Here is an 18,038-nt window from a genome sequence, read left to right on the forward strand (position 1 = left end):
TAAAAGCGTATCTGAATTTCAGTCAAAGAAAAGGCAGCCTTGCATACTGCATGTTATTGGAAGTTATCATAAGCCACAGATCTATGTTGTAACTAATTCATTTTTGATCATAAGGATAAAGACAAAGGAACATACAGAAGTCATAAGATCTTAAAACTTTTTTTTTCAATTTACCCACCCTTGTGAAAAATCCGGTTCATAACGTAACTTGCTTTTATTGTTCTGAATCCCAGCACTTAGAAAGGAAACACGATGAGCATCATAGGTATCTTCATAGAAAGCAGCTAATTTTCTTTAAAAATATATTGATGGCTTTGGCTACTATAACCGTAAGTGCCTGTGGCCTCTTTGCCCACAGCATGCTGCCCTGGGAATCTTGTTAGTGACTCCACCACATCTAGAATCAGGCGATTTCTGAGACTCTCCCTCCCACTCACCATCTGTGGTGGCCAGACCGGCCATCCTCCCACAAGCAAGGGTGAGGAATTAGGCTTCAGATTTGCTATGCCCATGCCCCACCAGCCCCCAGGCACTTCTGAATCTCTGTCTAGCCCAGTCCTGGTAGAATTTATTATACTAGGGAACATTGCCAAGCTGTGTGACCCTGGTTTGTTCCTCTCCCTAATGATGATTCCCTATCTTTTCTGTTTGTTTTCTGTCATCTATAAAATAAAGACAACAATAGTGCTTGTCTCACAAGATTTTTGTGAATATTAAATTCATACAAGTGCTAGGGACAATACATGTGAATTTTTAAATTCAAGAAATTATTATTTGGGGTGGCTGGGGAGAGGTCACTGGGGAAAAAAAGGAGACATGTAATACTATATGTGATACTTTAAACAACAAAAAATTTTTTAAAAAGGAAATTATTATTTTTATGAAGGCAGGTGATGGATCTTGATTCTGAGAAAGAACAATGTGTAGAATCACGATGCTAGATAGTGTTTGGTTCATTTAGAGTAATTTCTCTGAATCTTTTTAATATTGCAGTTACTGTAACCTTTAAAATTTATAATCATCTCAAAAGAGATTGTCACAGTGAGCAGTTATACAACCATGTGTGAGGTCAATTGTTTTGCATGACATATGTAATCAAAAGTGTTAAGTTTCTGCTTACCAATAAAGATGTTTCCACAGAAGAATAGAACAGTAGTTATCCAGACAAGCAGATCAAGTAGGAGACTCTGAGAAACCACTACAAGGGACAGCAACGTGTGCTCTTTGGAAGAATCTGTCAGTATAGGGACTTAGTGCATTTCTCAAATAGGAAACCTGACAGTGGGTTACCTCACTGAGTAGGACCACAAATTGCCCAGTGCAACAATCACATTGCAGTGCAAATAACCATCCCAGCCCAGGCGTGGAGCTCCGGTGCTAGGATGGTCCTTCACAACTGCATGGCCATTCGAGGCACTGTGGGAATCGCCCAGCTGACGGACTCCTTGTTTACTCATTAACCCTTCAATCATTAGTGACTTCAATGATCAAATGGAAACTTTACAAATGGTGTGTGGTTGTTACAACTATTTAATTCCATAATATACTTATTTCCATGTAATATATTCAATGTTATTTGACTTACCGCAATTGTCCAGTTTTTTGAAATCTATCACACCTGAATTACTCAATTAAAGTAATAGCCATCATGACAGCAATGCGTGAACACTACCATCAGCAGTAATAATTGCTCAGTATTATTAAGCCCTACTGTGTTCATGGCACAGTACAAAGTAATTTATGTGCATTATCTCACTGAATCCTCACAATAACCCAATGTGTCAGGAATCGTTATATCTGATTTTATAGATTATAAAAAAGTGCCCCACAGATATTAAATAAATCCTCAGGGTTTTACATACTAACTGTATTAAACTCCAATTAAGTAAATCAAAGGTCATTTTTGCCAAGACTTCTTACCTCTTGATAAAAGAAATAGACAGTTATCTTGTAAGTGTTAATATTTATAAAAACCTTCTATAGAACACTGCTCTTATATTTAAATCATAACATCAACATGTTTCTCAGTATAATATGGAAAACCTATAATATGGATGATATTCTTTTTTGATCCCAGCTTGAGGTTTTCTACATTAACCTCAATTATAAAATTGTTTGATCAATTATTTTATTATATGTCCAGTTGGTCAATGTGGAGAAAGTCTATAGAACCAAAATATGAGATGGTTTCTGTTCTTGGTTGGAGACACAAACAATACATAGAAAATAAGAGCAAATCTTATTTGGAGCTGATTACTAAATGTGAGAAACTGGATGTAAGAACAGGGGATTCCCTGAGGGCTGAGGCACTCAGCAACTTTTAATGAAGGAAGCAGAACAACAAAATCTCCATAGTAATGATCATTTATTGAGCAGCTACTACATGTCAGATACTGTGCTAGGTATTTTATATGCATTCCCTTTCACTAGCCTTGATAGGTAGGTACCATTTTCCACAGTTACCAATGAGACCAAAAAAGGTTAAATTATTTGGCAAAGGTCACATAACTAGATAAAGATATTTAAAAAGAGAGAAATAGAGAGTTGAAGTCCAAACCTTCAGCAATAGAAATACTTACTGCTGCCGAAACCGGTTTGGCTCAGTGGATAGAGCGTCGGCCTGCGGACTGAAAGGTCCCAGGTTCGATTCCGGTCAAGGGCATGTACCTGGGTTGCGGGCACATCCCCAGTGGGAGATGTGCGAGAGGCAGCTGATCGATGTTTCTCTCTCATCGATGTTTCTAACTCTCTATCTCTCTCCCTTCCTCTCTGTAAAAAATCAATAAAATATATTTTTAAAAAAAGAAATACTTACTGCTTAGGAAAATGAAGAGGAATAGACAGATGTGCTGTATTAAAGAGGGCTACACATTCTTTGCCATTCTTCTCATTAAAAGGTACAGTTATGGCACCATGCCTTGATTTTTGGCTGTCCCTTGAAATTGGTGACTTGCTTCTACAATAGAATGTGGTAGAAATGACAGTGGGGGAGGATTCTCAGACCTAGAGCTTGGAAGGTCTTGCAGCTTTCATTTTTGTCATCTTAGAGGCTGCGCCAACATGCCTGAGACCCTGATGGAAAGAAAGGCGCCCAGAAGTTCCAATTCTCACGATGGGGCTTCAAGATGTCTGAAGTGAACATGGATGTTCCAGTCCTGGCTGAGCTCCTAATAAATATAACTGCATAAGGAACCCCAGCCAATAAAATATCATATGCAAAAGAAGACACACCCAGCTTAAACCAGCTAGCCAATAGTATTGTGAGAATTAATTGTGGTTGTAAGCCTCTGTTTTGGGGTGGTTTGCTATGCAAAAACAGCTAAGTGAAATAGAGGAAGAAACAGAAAGGAGAAAGGTCTGAATCACCAGGATTATGGAAGCAGAGGAAAGAGACCATTTCAAGTAGGGAACAATCCATATAATTAAATGGTGGGAAGAAATCAGACATCTTACATTTAAAAAGTATAGTCATATCATAGTCTGTGGTGAAAGCATCACTGAAAATTCCTTTCCTCTACATTATGGTTTTGTTTTCAAAAGTGATAGAGCACCCTAAAGCTGATAGTTCTTTTATTTATTTGCTATTCTTCATAAAGTTGGATGAAGCCTAAAGATCTATTGATTTCCTTGTCTATTCAAGGTTGCTCAAGTTTACTCATAGTCTTCCACTAAAGGGCTTACTAAGGGATGAACCCAAGGGTCTGTGCCTTTTAAATATAAGGATTCTGCGTCCTGTGGTTAGAGAGACTACCATGTTCATTAGCGTCTGGTGCAACATCTACTAAGCTCTCTTTTTTTGCTTCTATATCCTGCTGATTTTCAAGTTGGTTTACAAATGTGAGTCTGGCTCTTTAAAAAAAACCTACTGAAATGACTGAGATTAGATAACCATTTACCCATCCTCTCTGCAGGGTTTTGCACCAGGACCTTGGCAACTCTTGTGTTGTGAATTCTCATTTGGCTTATCAACATCTCAGTGCTCCCACTGAGAGCCCAGACAATTCAATCACGCGTTCAGCAACCCTTTATGTTACTCTTGCTTCCTTAAGGGCTATAATATTACTTATCATGCTGTCAGTCTGCGCTTTTGCAGACTTCCTTCCTTTTCTTGGCTCATCAAACTTGTTGGAAATTGACCTGAATTGCATATCTAGGGAACCTGAAAGAAGAGCACATCTCATCAGCTTTCCCCTGGATTACCCACAGGCTATTATGTCTTCACTGAGTTAAAACAGCAGAGCCCAATGATTAAAAAAAAATTAAGGTATTATTTTCTTTTGCGATCATTTATTTGTAGTTGTATATCAACTAAGTGACACTTGGCATTTTATTTTTAAGATTTGGGATAATTTTAAAATTCTTGAAAAGTTCTATTATTTTTAAGTTATTATTAATCAGAAATATATCCAAACTACTTAAAGTAAAAATAACTACTGAAGGACAAAGAAATAAATATATAAAATATAAGCTATGGGACATTTAAAAAGCTTATACCAACTACATTAACAATAAGCATATTTTGCTCCTCAAACAAACTCACTGGGAAGAAGAGGGTGTTCTACTGAGCTCTCAACTTTTAAAAATGAGTATGCATGCTCCTTTTATTATAAAGTAATACATAGTCACACATACACTAGTGTTATGAAAATTATGCCATATGGATATGACGCAAGGTAGATTTTAAGTACATGATTAAGTAAATTACTCAAAGGCCATGGGACAGAAAAGCTCACAAACCAAATTAAAATGAGTGAATCACTCAGCTCATTAAATCAATTTAAACGCAGAGCAAGAAGAAAGAGAAGATGTGATAGGAGCAGTGAAAGCAAAACAGGAGTCTTCTATCTGAATCCTGGATTACGCAATGATATACATCCCATCTCTCTGGCTGCTGCTGCTATGGTGATGAAAACCAAGAGTGATGTTTGAGTGAAGAGGCTATAGATGGAAAGTGCCTAGACCAGGGGTCCTCAAACTACGGCCCATGGGCCACATGCAAATAAAAATATTGTATTTGTTCCCGTTTTGTTTTTTTACTTCAAAATAAGATATGTGCAGTGTGCATAGGAATTTGTTCATAGTTTTTTTTTAAACTATAGTCCGGCCCTCCAACGGTCTGTGGGACAGTGAACTGGCCCCCTGTTTAAAGAGTTTGAGGACCCCTGGCCTAGACAAACACACACACAGTTTATAACAGAGGCAAGTACATCTGGCCACAGTTAAAGGTTACCAACTAGCCTGATGGGCACCAATAGGTTTTATTTGTCAGAATGTATGTCATTAAAAAGTGGTGAACTTGATATACCTGAATGTTGAGTACCCATATGGCTCACCTATAAAGTAGATGGTGCATATTAGGTCCTTAGTATATCCACACTTTACTTACTTTATCTATAACCAATTTCTCTCAGAGGTAACTAACATCTACATCTACATCTATGTCTGTATACCTCTATCTTGTAAGTTCTGCCTATGTTTCACATGCTACTTGCTTATGAATTTTGCCTATAGATGAATGGACAAAGAAGATGGTACAGCCCTGACCGGTTTGGCTCAGTGGATAGAGCGTCGACCTGTGGACTGAAGGGTCCCAGGTTGGATTCTGGTCAAGGTCATGTACCTTGGTTGTGGGCACATCCCCAGTAGAGGGTGTGCAGGAGGCAGCTGATCGATGTTTTTCTCTCATCGATATTTCTAACTCTCTATCCCTCTCCCTTCCTCTCTGTAAAAAAAAATCAATAAAATATATATTTTTAAAAAGAAGATGTTACATATATACAATGGGATATTTGCCATAAAAAGGAATGAAATCTTAGCATTTGCGACAACATGGGTGGAACTAGAGTGTATTATGCTAAATGAAATAAGCTAGACAGGAAAGACAAATACCATTTGATTTCTCTTATAGGTGGAATCTTAAAACAACAACAAATAAACAAAACAGAAACAGACTCATAGATAAAGAATAAGCTTATGGTTACCAAAGGTTGGGGCATGAAGGATGGGTGGGAAAAAACTGAAAGACCAAGTGAATGCCCAAAACATGACACTGCAATCATAACTAAAAGTGACTGAACGTTTTAGAACTAGATGGAGGTGGCACTTGATGGGGCAAAATGCTCACTGTAAAAGGGGGAATGACAGATTACAGTTGGTAGACATTATTTTTTTTAAAAAAAAACAATCTGTTTGATATTTACCTTTAAATATTGATATTGATATTTCTCAAATTAGTTCCAGAGCCATTATTATTGTCTTGGGATCCTCCTATTAACCTTATTCATTCATTCTTTTTTTCATGTTATATATTCATTCACTTATAAGCATCAAGTTAGGCACAGTATTCATGATAATTACAATAAATTAGAAGGACAGTCAATTGGTTATCATGTCCTGTCCATTCAACTTCCAAATATCTCCTAAGCCTTTGTCCACTTACCCCTCCCCAAATACCTCTGTCTTGGTTTAGGCCACAGCCACAGCTTTCATTCAAATTATTTCCTTGTCTCTGATCTCTTACCATTTAGTCCATTTTCCACTCTTTCCAAGAGAGACTTTTTCAAAAGGCAAATAGGATTGTCACTCCCTGTTGAAGATGACTAGTTATCTCCCAGCATCTAGTCTTCCTTTAGTAATAAAGACTACCTTTTAGCCAAGCAAATGTCTGTCCAGAATAAAAAATACATTTCCCAGCACCCTGGCTGCCAGTGATGGCCATGTGTGTAAATTCTAGACAGTGTAAAAAAAATTTTTTTTCTTGTAATGATCTTTATTTTGTTTGTAATTATTTTTCATGCATGTGAAAAATACCAGTGAGCCTATTACATTTTGAGTATGTTTTCATGGTGAAATCAGTGATTACACAGTGAAAATATAACTTTTCAACATTACCTGTAGGCAGTATAGATAATCATAACACTAGCAGATGGAAGGTTTATCTGTGACTAGAAAAGAGCCCTCATACCACATGGAAAAGGTTAAATGGGCCAGTCAAATACAGTTTAAATTCCATACAGTTTGGAACAAAACTTATACTGATGCAAATATAAAGGTAAAGTCTGACTATCTCTGAAGAGGAAAAAAATGAAGTAGGGCTTTGGTTTTTAGAACTCAGCTGTAATTATTTATTAGTGAATTTATATATCAATTTCATATATTCAGGAGTTCTGGTATTCTAGGCTATTTTAAAGAACTGAGATACGATATTTTTTTGGAATTCTTATTGTCATGCCAGATTTTTAAAAGAATCTGAAAGCTAAATCATTTCCATCTTACAATTCAGCCAGTTTTTAAATGATTAAAGTGTTATATAAACAAAGGTACACCTGCTTAGAAAGCATTCTTCCATATATAAATAATTTCCAAAAGGAAGAGAACGATGAAGATCCACAGAGCAAAACTTTTATTGCACAAATAACCCTCATTTTAGTTCAAAGACTGTCTGAAGAGTGAAATATCCATCAGTAAGTGATGAAAGTAAAGGACGATAAATTGGTAATATATTCCTTGAAACACAAATTGTAGCTTCCACTCAGTAAAAACATTTCAGCTCTTGCAAATAAAAAAAAGTTGTTAAGAAGTCTTCAAAGGTCTCGAATAAGGCACAAAATTGTTTGAAAATAAGAGTCTAAGGAAAATAATTGGAGTTGACTTATAATTATGTCTGCACTATTGACAAGACCCTTTTAGTCTCAGAAAAACTTTATGAAAGAGCTAGAAAATATGCACCAAAAATATATTCAAACTCAATAATGACATCATTAATTTCCTTTGGTTTTGAAGGATTTCACTTTTGGAAAACTAATTATTATTTTACTTTCTTTTAAAATTTTTTTGGTTGAATTTTATTCATTTTTTATACTGTAGTTTACTTTTCAACATGTTATTATAATTTTCCCTAGTAATTATTTCCATTGGAATGTTCAGGTTTGCCTATCACTTATATTTTACAGTTAAATTTTATTTGATGTTTTATAATGTTTATACATTTTCATATTTTAAGTGTATTACTTATCTTTACTTTTAAAAATTATGAATCCTGAACAATTTTAAATGATAGTTTTGTCATTTTTCTCTTGTATTCCATCATTGTGTATATATTGTTCAAATCATAGTTTATGGTCCTATATTTCCAAATCTCCCAGTTTGAGGATGGCACTCTTACACAAACAGATAAATGTTTTTGGATGTTTGCATGAGAAGGTAATCAGGGAATTTAATAAGTGTTCTCAAATTTTAATTCTCATTGGCATTACGAAACTCATAATCTTCCCCCATATCTGCTCAACCAGCAGCTATTTTCACCAGTTGATAGCAAGCTTATGCCACCAGTTGCCGAGAACAAGAATCCTGGCATTGTTCTTGATGAGGTTGCTCCTTGCCTCTTGCTATAAAGTCATCAACAGCAAATTCAGTTTACTGTACCTTCAACACATGTCCAGAAGTAGACCATTTTTCATCACCTTTGCTGCAGATGCCCTGGTCTAGGTCTCCAACATCTCACTGTGGATTACCATGTCCCCATCTCCCTGCTTCCACTCTGGTGTCCCTACAGAAGCTAAAAAGATCCTCTTAAATGTCAGATCAAAATACTTCACTCCTCTGTGCCAGACCTTGCAATGGCTCCCCATCTATAATAATAAAAGGGTAATATGCTAATTAGACCGAATGTCTTCCAGACATCATTCTGGACATCTTTCGTGACAAAGCTGGGGCAAAGGGAAGGCAGCCCGGGTCCCTGGTGCCTGTGGGTGGCCCAGGGGGCTGGGGGGGAAGCCAGCCTGGGGTCCTGGGTGCTGGAGGGAAGCCAGTGCCAGCAGCCAGGGGAAGGAAGGCCTATTCTTGCACAAATTTTCATGCATTGGGCTTCTAGTATCTTATAAGGAGATGAGTCCTCAGCCCTTGCTGAAGGCTTAAGAACAAAGGAAAGTCTATTGTATTGACCATGTTCTTTCATCCTTCCTAATGCTCTGAGATTCCACCTTTTATTATTTCACTTCTATTTAGAGAATTTCCGGTAGTTATTCTTATAAGGTACGTCTGTTGGTGACAAGTTTTCTTTGTTTTCCTTTATCTGAGAATGTCTTGATTTTTCCCTACATTCCTGAAGAATATTTTGGCTGAATATAGGATTCTGGGTTGATTGCTTTTTTCTTTCAGCATGGAAAAATATTGTACTGCTTATTTCTGGCCTCCATGGTTTCTGATGAAAAGTCTACTGTCATTCAAATTGCACCCCCCTTCACCCCCAAGTGTGTTTCTCCCTTGCTACTTTCAAGATTATTTTTCTATATTTTTGAGAAGTCTGACTCTGATATTTTTGGTATGGATTTTTAAAGGCTTATTCTACTGGCTATTTGCTCAGCTTCTTCAACCTAGAGATTTATGAGGGTTTTTTTTGTGAGTCAAATTTGGGAAATTTTCAGCTATTGTTTCTTCTAATCCTTTTCCAGCACTGCCTTCTTCTCTCCTTCCAGGGCTGTGATGATATGGGTGTTAGATCCTGTGTATGAGTTCTATGGGTCCCTGAGGCTCTGTTCATTTTTTAAAATCAATTTCCTCTCTTTTGTTAGAATGAGTCATTTCTATTGTTTCATCTTTCAGTTCACTGATTTTCCCCCTTTGCTCCCTCCATTCTACTACTGTCCATCTACTACTGAGATTTTAAAATTTCAGTTATTGTATTCTTCAGTGCTAAAATATCCGTTTGGTTCTTTATATTTTCTATTTCTTTGCTGAGATTCTATTTGTTTTAAGTGTGTTCATAATTGCTTATTGAATCATTTCACGATGGCTCTGTTAAAATCTTTGGCAGAAAATCCTAACATTCTGTCAGATCTGCTTTACCACCTATTGATTGTCTTTTTCTCATTCAGTTTGATAGCTCAGGTCTGACAATGGTCGTTTGCTAGAGGTGCTTTTATTCTTATGTCTGTTTTTCACATGAGGGAATGGAGGTTCAGATGGGTTCCAAAATACAACTTTGGGAATGCCACTGAGAGCTGAAACTAGTACCCAAGTGTGTCTGACATCAAAGCTAGGCTCTTAAGCTCTGAAATTATAGATAATTATATATAGTATGATTCTATTTTTACAAGAAAAAATGTACAGCTAGATATGAATTTCTAGCATAGAACAAAATTAAGAATAAATTTCGAAACATTACCTGGGTTATTAATAAATATAAGATTTGGATGATTTCCATTTTTGTCTCTCTGTGCCTTAAATTATCCACAATAATCTCAATTTAATAATCTATTTCATGATTTTGAATAAAACTCTGAATATCTTGCATGTTTGTTTAAACTTATTTAAAGTTGTGTTTTTGGGGTTTTGTTGCTCATACGAATAGCCACAAATTATGTGCTCTGAAGCAATTAACTTAAATGTTAAAAAATATAACATTACTCATCACTTCTGGACTCTTACTTGCAGGAAATAGACTTACTACATTTTTGTAAGGCAGCAAAGTTGATTTTTGTTTATTTTCTCACATTTTTTAATTTTTTAATATCAGTTTTGTCTATAGTCAAACTTATTTAGAATTTACATCATTATTTTCAAACCAACAATTTTGAAATAAAATGTTAAATCCATGGCCCTTGTATTCTCTCATTCTCTTCTTTCTTCCTCTACAATCAATATTTAAGGCAGCAACAAAACCTTTGAAATGATAATATATATTTTTTAATAGACTGGAATGACATGGCATATTTTCACATCATGTTACCATGGCTACCAAACCCTTTAGCTCATCTTCATTTAAATATGCTCACTGCTAAATTAGGGATACAGCTTAAACAATTTGTGATACTCTATAATTTTTGTTTAAAACATTGGTTATCTGACATCTCAAGTTCACTCTTTCAATGAGAACAGTGCCAGAGTGTTGCTGTCTATAGAACATTTATTATGCTTCATAATTCTCCCAAAAGTAGTTTTCAAGAAACGGCCAACACTTGTCAAGAGAGCATTTCACATTCTGTATAGGTATCTGTCATTCAGGTACACAGCAAAATTTATGAATGTCATGAAATAAATCAGAATGCTTTTCCAAATTACAAGATGTCTGGTTGATACTGAGACTTAGATACACCCACACCCCCACACCAGAATACTGAAGAACCCTAAAGTGACAACAAAGGTCTCTTCCTGGCTGATTTCAAAAAGTCTGTCTAGAGACGCAGCCCCCCTGCACCCCTCTCTGTGTGAAGGTGTGATTGTTGCACATTGCAGCCAGCCCACACTGACTCGATTAATCAGGGGTGAGCTTTGCAGAGAGAGAAAGCAGAGGTCCTAAATGAAAAATGGTCAGCACCAAAAAGTGTATACTTGCCCACTCGTTTCTGGGAGCCTCACAGATTAGAGAGTGAAGATATGAATTTAGTGGTGTGTGTGTGTGTGTGTGTGTGTGTGTGCGCGCGCACGCGCGCGCAGGCTATTGGAATGAGCAAGGTATATGACAGTACGTAATATTGCACACTCCAGGTTGCTTAAATACTAGTTTTTAAAAACCTAACTGGCTTTAAGGGGGATTTTAATCTCATCTAAATGTTGTTTTCTCCAACTGAAAACAAAAACAAAGTCTTTAAATAAGTTACATAAAGAGAAATAATTGGTTTGATCCTGGTTACTCTTTAGATTTTATTTTTAAAAGGATAATTCTTTAAATGTTATGGAATTACAATGCAGCAAATATATCTAGACTCTTCCAATAGTTACTCAGAAATGCACATGAACTAATAAGATATGTTAAATTTTCTAATATCATGTTTTATTCTTTGACTACTTAAAAGTTTTAATTAAAAATGATGAGGTTTTTGCCTAGGTGAAAACTAAAAGATCAAATTCTAATAACCATAAAACTCTAAGGCCCAGTAAATAATTGTGGATAAGTGTATGGGAACATTGGGATGACACTCAGCATCTAATTCTATTAGTAAGCCTAATTTTGCATAAAGTATTAAGAGTTTTTATTAAAATGAGCTGTTCATAAATTCTAATGTACTGGCTAACCTTCCTACCTCCAGTTTTTCTTAAAACAGAATACTAAAATTACCAAGTCAAGTCAGGGAATGAATTCTAATAATCCTTCATTTTGAATTTTAGGATCATGGACTGACAGTCACGACGTATTGTGAATGACTCCTGATCTTATTTTGGTTTTCAGTAAAACAAACCAATAATAAATAAATTAAAGTGACCTTCTCATTTTAGTGAAGCAGGTGGAGTAAAATATTTAACAGGTTTAAGAAAGCAAAGAAAACAGTATGTGTCTAAGTTGGTTTCAATTTGCCTGAGAAACTGTCTACTTAGCACTTTCCTCAGAAGGGAAAAACTGGCTTAAAGGTCAGTAGATTGGGGCTACTGAACATATACTACACTGCTTTAGAATTTTCTAATGGTCTTCCACTACATGGAATAAAACCTAAACTCTTGCCCTTGGCCTCTGCTTCTCTGACTCATATTCCACCTGTTCCGCATCGTTCTCTATTGTCTAGCCTTAGCTATTCCCATTCCTCAGACATATTAAGCTCATTCCTAACTCGGGGCCTTTGTATCTGCTGAGGTTGCTCTTCCTCAGATCAACACAGCTCTCAAACCAAATGGTATCATTCAGTTCTTTCCTGCGCTTCATCACTAAAGTGGCTGTCTCAGGTGTTCTGAATATTACTTTATTATTATTATTTTTAATTTTGTGTGTGTTTGTTTTCTGTTACTCTAACCAGAAAAATGAATCAGCTTCTTTTAGAACAATGCTTAGAACTGGGTCTGACACATAGTATGTGCTGAATACACATTTATAGACTGACTGACTTTCAGGTTCAAAAGTAGGTCCTGTGACAGTCTGATTTTGTCTAATAACGAATATATACATCATAATTTTATAACTTACCAGGATTTCTGTTTATAATATATTGTTATATTCTTAGGGCTTTCTATAATCTGAGAGAAAATTAAGGAGAGGTGATGTTATTTTAATTTGTACAGTTTAGAGTAGGAAGTGGCTCATATCCAGATCTAAGTGGTGAGGTTGATGTTGATTCCATGCTCTTCACTGCTGTCTGTCCACTTTTCCTGAGCCTCAGATGGCTAAGATTAACTGATGGGACAGCAACACGTGTACTATAGGTGGGTGTTTTGACCAATCCATCCCATCTGGCAACAGTGCTATCTGATCTGACCACCAATCTGTTGCTATCATCACTGGACACAAAGTCATCTCTTCTTTCTTTCATATAAATTCTCCCTAGAATAAAGGGGAAAATACTATGTACTTAAAATCATTAGATCTGTATTAGTGTTACAAAACATCATCACAAAATCTTCTACCACACCCTAGAAGAACAACAAGTCTTATATTTAACATTGTAATAGCTATTTTGACTGAAATATATAGAACCCGAGACCCTTCAGTCCGCAGGCCCACACTCTATCCTCTAAGCCAGACCGCTAGAGCATGACATATAAAAATTTTCTTTTTGGACTCTTGGAATCTTTGGGTTGGAAATGAGCTATTCTAGGTGAGAAAAATAAGGAACAGAAAGACATGGAGATCCATAAAAAATCCCTCAGCTAGTTAGTGGTAGAGGCAGGACTGAACATAGATTGTTGCCTTTCCAGTCCACACAATTCATAACTCTTTTGAAATTAAATCAGACAAGAGGCAATTTTCAGAGCTTTGAGGTAAGAAATAAGGAGAACAAGATAAAAATTTAGGCAATTTGTAGGTTGTGATGACACTGAGAGGTGTATATTGAATAAATACACATAAATCATTGGTTCACTTGACAAATGTTTATTCCATGCCTCTTTTATTGTAGGCTCTATTCTGGGCCCTGGGGGCACAATGGAAAATATGATAGCATTTCTGTCTCATGGTGAAATGGGGAGATCAACCAGTAAAGGTGTAGTAAGTTCTATGGGCTGCATTAGTTGCTATGATAAAGACAAGAACTGGGAAACACAGAGATGTGGCAGCCAACCCACGTGGTGGCAGCCAGGATGAGTTCTGGGAGAATACGGTTTCCAAGCTGAGATGTGAAGGATGAGTAAGAAATAGGTGTGTGAAGAGGGAAATGTTCCAGGGAGAGAAGAGCGCATGCATGTTAATGTGGATGCATTAGTGTGTCTTCCCATCCACCATGGCCAAGACACAAAAACAAAATAACACTTATCCTTATCCTTCTGTGATCTCCTGAACCACGGTTCCTTGTGAGGAACCACAGAGGATCGCATCACTGTGGGTGTAATGTATTCAACACCCTGGCAACATGGGTTATAGTAAGAATTCACTGGCTGCAACTGTAGAGGGACAGGGCTTTATAAACTTTGAAGAAGGTTCACATTTATCTAGATTATACCACACCTTCCTCAGAAAGCCTTTGGTGCCTACCATCACGATGCAATTTAAAATAAACACATTAAGGAAGCACTCACTGTGCCTGACAATATTAATACATTGTCACAGATGAGCAACATAATTTTACACTTTCTCTAACTGCCTTAAAGCATTTAGGGAATCTGTGCCTTTGTAAATTAACAAACCTGAAAATTAAAAGCAAGTGAATTATGTTTCTAAAAATCTACATGTTTATAAATCATCTTCAGAATAATTATAATAGTCATAAATTACAATTTTCCCCTCTCAAGATAATCAGAGATAGATGTTAATCAAAACCAAAGCTGAATGCTCCATATGGTTTCTATCAATCTTTTACCAACTGATACATTCATTTCAGGTATATGGCAAAATCTCATGTTTCTAGTTGTATCAAATCAGGATGAATAATTCTGTGTGAATATATTGCTTCTTTCCTTCATTGAAAAGTATTATGAAGAGCCATATTCTGCTTGGCACTAGCAACATAATCAGTTTCCTATGTGCAAGGAATTTACAGCAATAGGGAGAGCATGGGGTGGGGGTTGATGTGGAGGAGATGCCAGGAAAGAAAGCACCCCCACTATGGTGGATTGGATCCTGTAGGCTCTACACCCCAGATCTACAGAAACAGAAACTCAGGGTGGTTTGGCCTTGAGATTTTCCATTAAAAAAAACACAAAACTCTCCAGGCTATTCCCACACATATTCAATTTTGAGAACCTACGTTTTGGCAATAGGAGGTCACTGAAGAGTTTTAAGCAAAAGAGAAGGGTTAAGTGTTTAGAAGTGCTCTGCTAGCCTTACAGAGGGAGGGTGGACATTTTAATTTTTCAATGCAAACTGGACCATTTGATAACATGGCATCAATTATGGGGTGAGGCGATGCAAAGAGATGAATAATGTTTAGGACTTGGATAAAGAATTAGTTATAGACTTAATTTGATAATTTTATGGTTATTTTTATTTTAAAAAAATATTTTTATTGATTTCAGAGAGGAAGGGAGAAGGAGAGAGAAACAGAAACATCAATAATGAGAGAGAATCATTGATTGGTTGTCTCTTGCATGCCTCACACCCACAACTCGGGCATATGACCTGACCAGGAATCGAACTGTGACCTCCTGATTCATAGGTTGATGCTCAATTACTGAGCCATGCTGACTGGGCTAATTTGATAATTTTAATTTGTTGAAAGTTTAATATTTTATTTAGTCTCTTTTGTAAAAGCATATTCCAAGCATATTTTGGATCAAAATGCCTTCGTTAAAATATCAGGTGCAAAAGGAACAATGAATTGGAGTGAGGCAAGCATAGAGACGGGGAGGGCACAATAGTCAAAATTAGAGATAAAGGATGACAACTATGGCAAAAGAAAAAGGATGTGGAGAAGGGAGTTATATAAAGGAAGTCACAGGAAAAAATTAAAGGGCTTGGTCTTCAATTGGATGGAAAGACAAAAAGTGAAAATAGCTTTGACTTTTTATTTTTTTTAATTAAATCTTTATTGTTCAGATTATTACGTTTGTTCCTCTTTTTCCCCCCCATAACTCCCCTCCTCCCAGTTCCCGCCCCACCCTCCGCCCTCACTCCCCACCCACTGTCCTCATCCATAGGTGCACGATTTTTGTCCAGTCTCTTCCCGAATCTCCCACACCCCTTTCCCCCCCAAGAATAGTCAGTCCATTCCCTTTCTATGTCCCTGATTCTATTATAATCAACAGTTCATTCTGTTCATCAGATTATTTATTCACTTGATTCTTAGATTCACTTGTTGATAGATGCAAATTTGTTGTTCATAATTTGTATCTTTACCTTTTTCTTCTTCATCCTCTTCTTAAAGGATACCTTTCAGCATTTCATATAATCCTGGTTTGGTGGTGATGAACTCCTTTAGCTTTTCCTTATCTGTGAAGCTCTTTATCTGACCTTCAATTCTGAATGATAGCTTTGCTGGGTAAAGTAATCTTGGTTGTAGGTTCTTGGTATTCATCACTTTGAATATTTCTTGCCACTCCCTTCTGGCCTGCGAAGTTTCTGTTGAGAAATCAGCTGACAGTCGTATGGGTATTCCCTTGTAGGTAACTGAGTTACTTTCTCTTGCTGTTTTTAAGATTCTCTCTTTATCTTTTGCTCTTGGCATTTTAATGATGATGTGTCTTGGTGTGGTCCTCTTTGGATTCCTTTTGTTTGGGGTTCTCCGCGCTTCTTGGACCTGTAAGTCCATTTCTTTCACCAGGTGGGGGAAGTTTTCTGTCATTATTTCTTCAAATAGGTTTTCAATATCTTGGTCTCTCTCATCTTCTGGCACCCCTATAATTCTGATGTTGGTACGCTTGAAGCTGTCCCAGAGGCTCCTTACACTATCCTCGCATTTTTGGATTCTTTTTTCATTTTGCTTTTCTGGTTGGGTGTTTTTTGCTTCCTCGCATTTCAAATCATTGACTTGATTCTTGCGCTCCTCTGGTCTGCTGTCGGGAGTCTGTATAATATTCGTTATTTCAGTCCGTGTATGCTTAATTTCTAGTTGGTTCCCCAATATAACATCGAGGGTCTCATTAGTTTTCTTGTAGATCTCATTAAGTTTATCAGCGGCTTCTAAACAGTTCTTGAGAGACCTTAAAAGTGTGGTTCTGAACTCTATATCTTCCATTGACAATTTTGTCCTGTTTCTTTGTCTCCGCATTTTGTTATGCTTCCTTGGTGCACCCCCTAGTGGTCTTTGTTCCAGCTTTGACTTTTTAAAACTAAAATTCATTATTTTGTAATTGTTGAAATATGGAACTGATTCAATATGATGTGCCTTAACAAGACCACTTGATGGAAATGGTTCAGTGGAAAGCAGGTCAAAAGGAAGTATGCTCAGTCTCATTCTTCAGTGTTCTGAAAACAGCCTGCACTGATAACGAAGAGCGTGTGCACTATCTTTGGATTTAAGGCTTGCTCCTTTGCTTTGGGCCTCACCACAGTGTGCTGCAATTGCATGCTGGCCTCTTGCACTGTGCTACGAGCACTTCAGTGATAAGAACCACACTCCTCTTCTATTGCCACAGTGATTCCCACATCGTAGGCTCTCCATACTTAGTACACAAACTAAATTAAAAATTAATTAATTGTGGAGCTGACTACAAGAAGCACTTTTTTGCTTAAAATAACTTCCAAAGACCCTGAAGTGCATGCCTCTCCTTTCCAACATGGCCAGCGCTGACACATTGTCCTCTGGCCGTGTTCTTGTACTGGAAAAGCCAAACAAAATGTGCTCCGGTGAGTCATACAGTTAGTGAGGACACTGCATGTCCTATCAGGGAATAGTTTGAGTCTGAAGGCCCCCGCGTGAACTGTAGCAGATGGCTTCCCAGATGTTTTTCCTGATTAACAGTTGGCATCAGTTTGACTTTGGAGAAATGACCTGGGTTTACCCAGGGCCTTTCAGACTGAATTCTGTAAAGCTTTTGCATTAAAGAAGGAAAGCACTGCTATTTGTAAAGTTTACAATTAGAGTTACTTAATAGAACTTTTAAAAAATAATAGGAATTTTTAAAGCTTTGGATTTGCTTACATGATTTCAGCTGCTAACATTCTCCAGTTCGAGACAATTCTAAAATGTTACCTGTGAGATGATTGAGTCAAGCCTTATCTTAGGAATCAGGACACAAAG

At 36.9% G+C, this 18,038-nt stretch overlaps 1 long non-coding RNA gene across 1 annotated transcript in view; it reads right to left on the bottom strand.

Annotated features, from left to right (window-relative positions):
- Positions 1 to 8,258: 8,258 nt before the first annotated feature.
- Positions 8,259 to 18,038, bottom strand: part of LOC132238573 (uncharacterized) — a 344,565-nt gene continuing 334,785 nt past the window's right edge. The window contains exon 3 of the long non-coding RNA XR_009453828.1: positions 8,259 to 8,548. This is a non-coding gene — a long non-coding RNA (uncharacterized LOC132238573). The remainder of the gene's footprint in view (positions 8,549 to 18,038) is intronic.

The sequence above is a fragment of the Myotis daubentonii genome, chromosome 7 (genome assembly GCF_963259705.1).
Source record: "Myotis daubentonii chromosome 7, mMyoDau2.1, whole genome shotgun sequence".
In the NCBI taxonomy this organism is placed as follows: Eukaryota; Metazoa; Chordata; class Mammalia; order Chiroptera; family Vespertilionidae; genus Myotis; species Myotis daubentonii.